The sequence below is a fragment of the Gopherus flavomarginatus genome, unplaced genomic scaffold (genome assembly GCF_025201925.1).
Source record: "Gopherus flavomarginatus isolate rGopFla2 unplaced genomic scaffold, rGopFla2.mat.asm mat_scaffold_2724_arrow_ctg1, whole genome shotgun sequence".
Lineage (NCBI taxonomy): Eukaryota > Metazoa > Chordata > Testudines > Testudinidae > Gopherus > Gopherus flavomarginatus.
In genome coordinates, this window is record NW_026114959.1 from 961 (window position 1) to 10565 (window position 9605).

A 9605-nucleotide genomic window follows, 5' to 3' on the forward strand; every position below is an offset into this window, starting at 1 on the left:
AAAAATAAAAAATAATACTACATATAACTATATAAGGCTCTATATGCCCTACCACATCATAAATAAGACAAGAAAATCCCATCAACATTAAAATAATCATTTGTAGAGAGACTCAGAATTTAGACACCTGAAAAAAAAACTTTTTTTCAATTCTTTATCATTTGGGAAAGAAAAACTTCATGTCTCTCAGAAACCCCCTTTAAAGAGATTATGACATTAACACCTTGAATAAGTGACAAAATGACCTGATATCCCCTGTCAAGGCTGATTCCCTACTCTGTCACTTCAAGTGCAGAAGGTGGGGGCCTGCAAGGATTCTAAAAATTAATACTGGCCCACTCCAGGTTGGCATTACACTTTTTTCTGACCTTGGATGGGTAGATGTTCCCACCACCCAAGTGCACCCCCTCCTCCCCCACACACACATTTTGAGAAACCAGGAAGGAGCACTTGGGAATTCCTTCCTGTGGGGTACCATTAAACCCTTTAACCCTCCCTCTTTGGGGAAGAGCTGAGAACAAAAACAAAGGAAATCAGCTATTGCCACCAACTTATTAAACAACATATGCACAGATGTCTTAGAACACAAAAAATCCAGTCCTGTTCTTAAAAAAGAGTTAATTTTATTAAAAACAAAAGGAAAAAAATACATCTGGAATTTAGGTTTTTTACTAGACCTTAAAAAAAAAATTAAGCATCAAGATAGCTCTCTTGAGGCTCAGCTTAAAGGTTACAAGTAAAACAAAAGCATTTGGGGTTAGCACAGAGGAGTCCACAAGCAAATAAGAAATAAAAGAAATAATCCTAATCACATCTTCCTAGACGTTCTCTGATTTACTTACATATATGGGATCCAAATAAGTAGTTCTAGGTATGATCTGATGATTTTCCATACCTGGCTTAAAGCTTCTTATAACAGTGCTGCTATGTGTCTCCTGCCTCCAGAGAACAACAACAAACAGACAAAGGGAAAGATTTTTTTCCCAATTTTAAAAAGTTCTAACCCCTCCCATTGGCTCTTTTGGTCAAGTGCCCACTCAATTCCCTTTACCTATGCATTCAGTCAGACTTTTAACCCTTTACAGGTAAAACAAGTTGAGAACAGCCACCAAGAGCAATTCTATAGCTAATGGGCTGGATGGGTGTCCACAAAAGGGAGCTACCTCTCATCCTGTCATTTATCACACTCACCCTATTTCATCTAACATGTTCCACTCTGCAAATTCCTACCCCCAAAACCACCTGGAACTAAGAAACAAGTCAACCATAGAATCAGCAACATGAAAAAGAAACAATCAATCAAACACACAAGCCAAACCTCTCACATCCCAATTTTTATCCTCCCAAAAGAGGAAGAGACATCACAAAGTCCACTAGCGATTGAGCAATAGCTATAGATATTCTGTGCAGCACGCTCAGATAGTATGGTGATGGTTGCAGTATAAATCCCTGAGACAAATAGAAACACATCTATGTAGATTTATGGGTAGACATATAGATTCTGATATTATTTACATGATTAATCCTAAATTTACTAATTTGACTTCCTTGGATTTAGTGCAGATTTTATGACATCATAAACAGATTGCACCTTATTTTCTCAAGGGAACAACTTTGTCATCAATTGATTATTACTATAAAGAAGCCCAGAATGAAATCACAGTCAAAGATCAATGACAGACATTTTTTGTTGGTGAATAACCTCCACACAATCCATTTTTTTAATGCAGCTTTCATCTCCTTGTTCCTCAGGCTGTAGATAATCGGATTCATCACTGGAGGTACCACAGAAGAGAGAACAGCCACCATGAGATCCAGGCCTGATGCTGAGCTGAAGGAGGGTTTCATGTACTCAAAGAAGCGAGTGCAAAGTAACAAACAGACCACAGTGAGGTGAGGAAGGCAGGTGGAGAAGGCTTTACGTGGGCCCTGCTCAGAGGGGATTCTCAGCACGATTTTGAAGATCTGAACATAAGACACAATTATAAAAACCAAACAGTTTAAACATAAAAACACGCTAAAAGCCAGAAGCCCAACTTCACTGAGATACGAATCAGAGCAGGCGAGCTTGAGTAGTTGGGGGATTTCACAGAAGAACTGGTTGATGACGTTGGACTGGCAGAAAGGTAACCTGAAGGTGTTCCCAGTGTGCAATGAAGCATAGACAATACCAGTAATCCAGGCACTGGCTGCCATTTGGACACAAGCTCCCCTGTTCATTACGCTCTCGTAGTGCAGTGGTTGGCAGATGGCAATGTATCTGTCATATGCCATGATGGTGAGTAAGGCAAAATCAGCTGCAGTGAAGAGGATAAAGAGAAAGACTTGGGTGACACATCCAGGATAAGAAATCACCCTGGTGTTCATGAGGGAATTGGCCATGGACTTGGGGATAGTAACAGAGATGGAGCCAAGATCTAGGATGGACAGATTCACCAGGAAGAAGTACATAGGGCTTTTAAGATGGGGGTTGAGGGCTATGGCTGTGATGATGAGAAGATTCCCCATCAGGGCTGCCAGGTAAATCACTAGAAACACCATAAAGTGCAAAATCTGCAGCTCTCAAACATCAGAGAATCCCAGGAGAAGGAATTCAGTCAGGGTGGTTCGACTGGACATTTTTTTTTTTCAGTTCATTGTGTGATGGCTGTGGAGGGAAAGACTTGGGTGACTCATCCAGCATAGGAAATTGAGCTAGAGTTGATTAGGGAATTGATCATAGATTTGGGGATGGTGACGGAGATGGAGCCGAAGTCAATAATGGACAGGTTCACCAGGAAGAAGTACATGGGGTTGTGAAGATGGTGGTTCAGGGCTACAACCATGGTGATGAGAAGATTCCCCTCAGGCTGCCAGGTAAATCAGCAGAAACACCATAAAGTGCAAAATCTGCAACTCCCAAACATCAGAGAATTCCTGGAGAAGGAACTCGGTCATAGTACTTTGGTTGAACATTTTCTTTTTCAGTTCATTGTGTGATGGCTGCAGAAGGAAGGAGAAAGACAATGGTCAGGATTAGAGCTACAGAGGGAATGGCCCTGATTCCTCTCATTAATATCTCTCAATAGAAGTGTCAATTGTGCCCATCACTCACCATTGCCATTAACTAGGAGTGGAACGTTAACACACGTGTAAATTGGTGCTGGTCCCTTAAAGTAAATGGAACTGCATCAGTTTGCACCATCTGAAGATCTGGCTCAGGATGTGGCTTGAAAAAATACAGTATGATGGATGGAGCAAAGCACATCCAACCCCAATGATCCAGACAAGATAACTCCCCTATTGCTCCAGACAGCAGGCTGCAAACTTAGATATGAAGCTAAAATACTAAAAAGCTAGTGCTGCCTGATTTCCACTTTCAAGGGAAATATAACATGGACACACAAAGCATCCAATATAACAGTGCATTTGTAAGGATTCCACTGCAACACCACTGCCTGTTTCCAAAACTGATTGATGGCCCCAAATCCCAGCTGCATTTCATCTTTGCGTAATGAGCGACTAATAGCATCCCTCAGCTAATTCTATGTTGTGTCATTTCTCTCTGACTTTAAGACTGCACTGTACGGGTCAGTGGCTGTCAGGAGCTTTGGTTTCTATTCTTGATTCTGCCACTGACCTGCTGTGTGACCTTGGGCCAGTCACTTCCCCTCCCTGAGCCTCTGTTTCCCCTCCCTCCCTTTCTCTACCTTGTCTACTTCGGTTATAAACTCTCTGGGGCGTATACTGTGTCTTACTATGTGTTTGTTCTGTCCACCTGTTAAGAGCATTTCTGTTTAGCAGCTGTCAGTGTGAGATAGAGAATATGGTGCTAGAGCAGGTCTAGTCCCATTGCCCTCCTCTATGTCCTTGGGTAGAGACAAGCTTTGGCTGGGGGCTTCAACTCATTGGGCCTCAGTTTAAAGGCCTCTGCATGTATAAAGCATATCCTGTGGGTATCAGCTTATGCTGTTTACTCAGTTTTACTATCCTGCAAGTATCCCTTTGAAACAGCCATAAATGGGATTGCAATAGAATGAATGGGTTCAGAAGAGTGTGTTATTGGACAATATTAATGTTCCCACCCTGGCTTAATTCTAAATTTCCAATCTGGGGTATTCAAATATTTTTTATTTAAATTATTTCAAAAGAAAACTGGGATTTGAACTGAAGACATTTTCATAGGAAGTCTCTCCTATCCTTAAAAATAACATATGTATTGGGAAGAAAAAAAATTCAGTTACTTCAGTGAAAAATTTCCAGTTTTACACAGTTTTTACCAGCAATTGTTTGGCTCTCAATTAACAAAATCAAAAAATGTTTGGTTTTGCAATTTCTACAAAAATTGATTTTTTTTCTGCTGCAGAAAAAAAAGGACGAGGAGTACTTGTGGCACCCTTGAGACTAACAAATTTGTTTGCGCATAGTTAGTCTCTAAGGTGCCACAAGTCCTCTTGTTCTTTTTGCGGATACAGACTAACACGGCTGCTACTCTCTAACCTATCAGAGAAAAGAAGAGGAGCTCTAAATGTTTGATTAAATGATAGTAAAAGACTTTAAGAGTTTCTGTTGTAATTCATAGTTTTAGAATTAAATTTCTGCAACATGATAATACCTACAAATATTTAACTGAAATAGCAAACTTACAAAGCTGGTCTTTGTGGAATGTTTCCCAGTCTGTGGTGCATTTGACAGTCCACTGCCAGGATTCTTCAGTCATTATCTATAGATCTGTCAATAATGCCCCCATTTCTGTATTATCCAACATCCATTTCTCTGCCTCTTCATCATATTTCCTGAGTTGCTGGGTCTCTCTGCAGTTCCTTGCAGGAAGGGATCCACTCCAGAGATAGATCCTCCCTGCTCCCTTCTTCAGGCAGGCTTGGTGAGAGGTGAAGGACTAAATAGGATTGGGGCAGAAAGCCACTCGCAGCTCTGAAATGTATCCTGGCTTCTGCAGGCTTCAAGACAGGGTCACATCCCAGGATGTATCTGCCCTGGGGCTAAACAGCTGAATTCCGTCTCCAGGGCTGTGAGCCCAGCTCTGATCTCAGCTCTGGAGCAAACTACCCTGACACCTGCCCTAGCTGACCCTAATCCTACAGTGGGGAAACAGCACCTGCCTTTGCTTGTACACAATGGCAGCAACTATGGATGGATCTGTGGCTAAAAACAAGGCAGGACTGAGGCCCAAACTGTGTGTAAAGGAAATTGCAAAATGAACAATATATTTGTAGCAAGGACATGGAATCCAGTGCCACCAGAGCTGGTTTCTTCATTAACGCCACATAATCAACTCTGAGAGAGCAGAGATGTTTTTCCCCTGTGTTACATCATCAGCTCTTGGGATGCAGCCACCAGAGGAACCCACAGCTCAGGCTGCTCTGGCTGTTTGATGTTGGTCACTAAGAGGTACCCAGAGGTAAACCCTAAAATCTCAGTGCAACCTCCTAAACTGGTGTAAATTGATACAGTTACATTGAGGTCTGAGTAGTTAAGGCTGTTTACTCCATGTGGATATTTGCCCCTTTGTTTTCATTGGCTCTACTCTGATTTACATTAGCTGAGGATCTGACCCCAAAACTGCCTTGGAGCTATGTCAATTCTGACCAGCTGGACAACTGGCCTCATTAACTCCAATGGAGCTATGTCTGATTTACACCAGCTGAGGTCTGGTCCATTACACAGTTTCTAATCCATATTCTTTGCCTCTGAATCTGAACTGAAGATGAGACAAAAGTTCCAAACTTAGTAATTTGCCCAATGGGATTGATTGCAAGAGTGTAACTTTTAATGTCTACAGAGACATTCATTCCCACTGGGGACAGAACGTTGGAGGAATTCAGTGTTGCTAAGATTTTCTGTATCTGATTTTCAACTTCTACTGGGATGAATGGATCAACTTTCTTTCTTTCTTTCTTTCTTTCTTTCTTTCTTTCTTTCTTTCTCAGTCATTATATGTTTTCTTCCTGCAGATAACAATAAAATAAAAGGCTCATGAGGCTGCAGGTGCGATGCCACATGATATCTTCCAGGTGTTTAATTCATACTAGTTGTAGATATGTCAGAGAGACTGAACACATATGAAGGATCAGATCCCTATCTGGTGCAAATCGGTTGTAGCTCCATTGGAGTCAATGGGGTTGTCAAGGCTGATTTCCTCTTTGGCACTTTGAGTGCAGAAGGTGGGGCCCACAAGGATTCTAAAAATTAATACTGGCCACTCCAGGTTTGTATTAAACTCCCAAGGTTACAGCTTCTCTTTGACCTTCGATGTGTAGATGCTGCCACCACCCAAGTGCAAAACCCCTTTGAGGACTCAGGAAGGCTTACTTGGGAATTCCTTCCTATGGGGTGCCCTCAAGCCCTTTCATCCTCACTCCAAGGAAGAGCTGAGAAAGAAAAAACAAAGGAAATCAACTGTTGCCACCAGCTTATTAAACAACATGTGAACAAATATTTTAGAACACAAAAATCCAATCCTGTTCTTAAAAAAAGTAAATGTTATTAAAAACAAAAAGAAAGAAAATACATCTGAAAACTCAGGCTATTGCTAGATTTAAAAAAAAAAGACTTAAGCATCAAGAATAACTTTCTTGAGGTCCATCTTAAATGTTACAAGCAAAACAAAAGCACAGTGGAATCCACAAGTGATAAAAAAATAAAAGGAGATAAACTTGATCACATCTTCCTAGACATTTCCTGATCTACTTACATATCTGTGAGTTTCAAATGAGTGGTTTCTAGGTATGATACCGATGATTTTTCATACCCGGCTCCAAGTTTCTTATAGCATAGTTGCAGCCATGTCTGCCTCTCCCTGAGAACAACAACAGACAGACAAAAGGGGAGTCTTGTTTCAATTTTTAAAAGTTCTAGCCATCCCATTGGCTCTTTTGGTTAGGTGCCAACTCATTTCCTTTTACCTATGCATCACAGTGAGACTTTTAACCCTTTACAGGTAAAGCACGTAGAGAACAGCTACTAAGAGGGATTTTATAGCTAGCTGGTTGGCTGGGTTCATAAAAGGGAGCTCCCCTGCCCTTCATTTATCACAGGGGTCAAATCCAAATCCCCAACTTGTGTAGATCTGCCATGGTACAGTTAGAGTCAATGAGGCCAGATCCCCAGATGGTGTAAATTCAATAGTGCTATGGAGCTATCCAATTCATGTGACCTGAGTATCTGTTCCACGATGCCTAGTTTCATGCTTGTTCCAGTATTTCTGATACTCGTTACTTAGAACCTCTGTCAGGGTTCCCCTCACTCTGAACTCTGGGGTACAGATGTGGGGACCCACTTGAAAGAGCCCCTAAATTTGTATTCCACCAGCTTAGGTTAAAAACTTCCCCAAGACACACATTTCTTTCCTTGCCCTTGGATGGTATTGCTGCCACCATCAAGTGATTTACACAAAAATTCAGGGAAGGGTTACTTGGAATCTCCTATTCCCTCAAAATATCCCCCCAAACCCCTTCACCTATTTTCCTGGGGAGGTTTGAAAATAATATGCCAACCAGTTGGTTAGCAATGTGAGCACAGACCAGACCCTTTGTCTCAGGACACTGAAAATCAATCAGGTTCTTAAAAGAAGAACTTTATTTAGAAATAAAAGTAAAAGAAGCACCCCTGCAAAATCAGGATGGAAGGTAACTTTACAGGATAAATAAAAGTATTTAAAACACACAATCAGTTTCTTGCTTGGTCTCTCCCTCCGTCCGGAGAGGGAACAACAAAGAGAGAGCACAAACAAAACCTTCCCCCCCAGATTTGAAAGTATCTTCTTTCCTCATTGGTTCTTCTGGTCAGGTGCCAACTAGTTTATTTGAACTGATTAACCTCTTACAGGTAAAGTGATTTAGTACAGCTGCTAAGGAAGGATTTTATGCTACCCTTCTCTCTATATTTATGACACAGACGGTGCTGGACAGCCTGTTCCACACTGGCTGTGATTTCTTCCTGGAGCTCTAGAAGAAAACAAAGTTAATAAGACACATGCACCTCTAGACATACTACTGATTATATAAAAAGTAACAATATTTTCCACATTTTAAGGACAATTTTAACCAGTTTGTTCTAAGAAACTCTCAAGGGAGAGTGCATCAGCCACTTTGTTAGAAGCTCCCGAAACGTGTTATATTTCAAAATGAAAATTTTGGAGCGCTAAAATCTGCTGAAGAAGTTTTTTGGTTTTTTTTCCTTGACACTATGAAGCCACTTTAGTGCAGCATGGTCAGTCTGCAGGTGGAAACACTGTCCCCAGTCGTATGAGCGTAGTTTCTCCAGAGCATACACAATGGTGTAACATTCCTTTTCTGTGACTGACCAGTGGCTTTCCCACTCAGACTGTATTTTGCTGAGAAACACGGCAAGTAGGAATTATTGATCCAGTCCTTCCTGCATTAAAACTGATTCCACAACACACTCGGATGCATCTGTGGTTACTAGGAAAGGTTTGTCAAAGTTTGAGGTCCTTAGCCCCAGACAGGATCAGACATGAGTGTCGTTTTAAGCTGGTTAAAGGACTTTTGGCACTTTTTAATCTTAACAGTTATTCCTGCCTCCCTTATGCACTCAAAGACTTTTCATAGATGCTCCCGGTGTTCTGCACATAAATCCAAAAATATGGCCACATCGTCAAGGTAGGCAACTGCAGATTCTCCCAATTCCGCAAGGAGACTATCTACAAGTTTCTGGAAGGTGGTGGGTGCATTTCACAGCTCGAAAGGGAGCGCATTAAACTGATACAGCCCCTTATGGTGATAAACACTGACCTTGGCGGATTCATCTAGTGGTACTTGTCAGTAGCCCTTGGTTAAGTCTAAGGTAGAGATGAACTGTGCATGTCCCAGTTTCTGCAATAACTCATCTGTGCGTAACATTGGATAGTTGTCTGGGTGAGTTACAGCATTTAGCTTACGATAGTCCACACAAAAGCATATTTTTTAGTCTGATTTGGGAACTAGAACTACTGGAGAGGCCCATGCAATCTCAGAGGGGCGAATTACACTGTGACAGCATTGCCTATGTCAGTGGAGTGGTATGCCCGTACAGACCATCCAGTGGTGTCTGAGAACATCGGTGTGAAGATAGTGCACAGCTCCTTGACTTGCTGATTCTAGGTATGTCCTAGGGTCCTGGAGATGTTCACCTCTTCCATGCCATCATCACTTATCTTTCATAATAGACACCTTCAAGCTACTCAGCGTAATCTCCTCCCTAGGCTGTAAACTGAAAAACCTTGAATTCTCTGGAATAAAAGGGATTTAGAGAATTAACATGGTACACTTTAGGCTTGAGGTGGGGGACACTATGAGATAGTTAACAGCTCCTAGGTACTCTTGGACCATAAATGGCCCTTCCCATGATGCTTCCATCTTATGGGCCTCAAGCTCCTTCAGGATCATGACCTGGTCCCCTACTTTGAAGGAACGCTCTCTGGCATGTTTTTCATACCAGGACTTCTGTTCTTTTTGAGCATCTTTTAGGTTTTCTTTAGCAAGGCTAAAGAGTCTTGGAGGGTGTTTTGTAGGTTGTTTACAAAGTCCAGAATGTTAGTTCATGGAGAAGGTGTAAACTGCTCCCATTGCTGCTTCACCAACTGTAATGACTCCTTAACCTCACGG

General features: G+C 41.6%; 1 pseudogene; it reads right to left on the reverse strand.

Moving 5' to 3' along the window:
• Positions 1-1620: 1620 nt before the first annotated feature.
• On the reverse strand, positions 1621-2641 carry LOC127042120 (olfactory receptor 14A16-like; annotated as a pseudogene).
• Positions 2642-9605: the final 6964 nt, after the last annotated feature.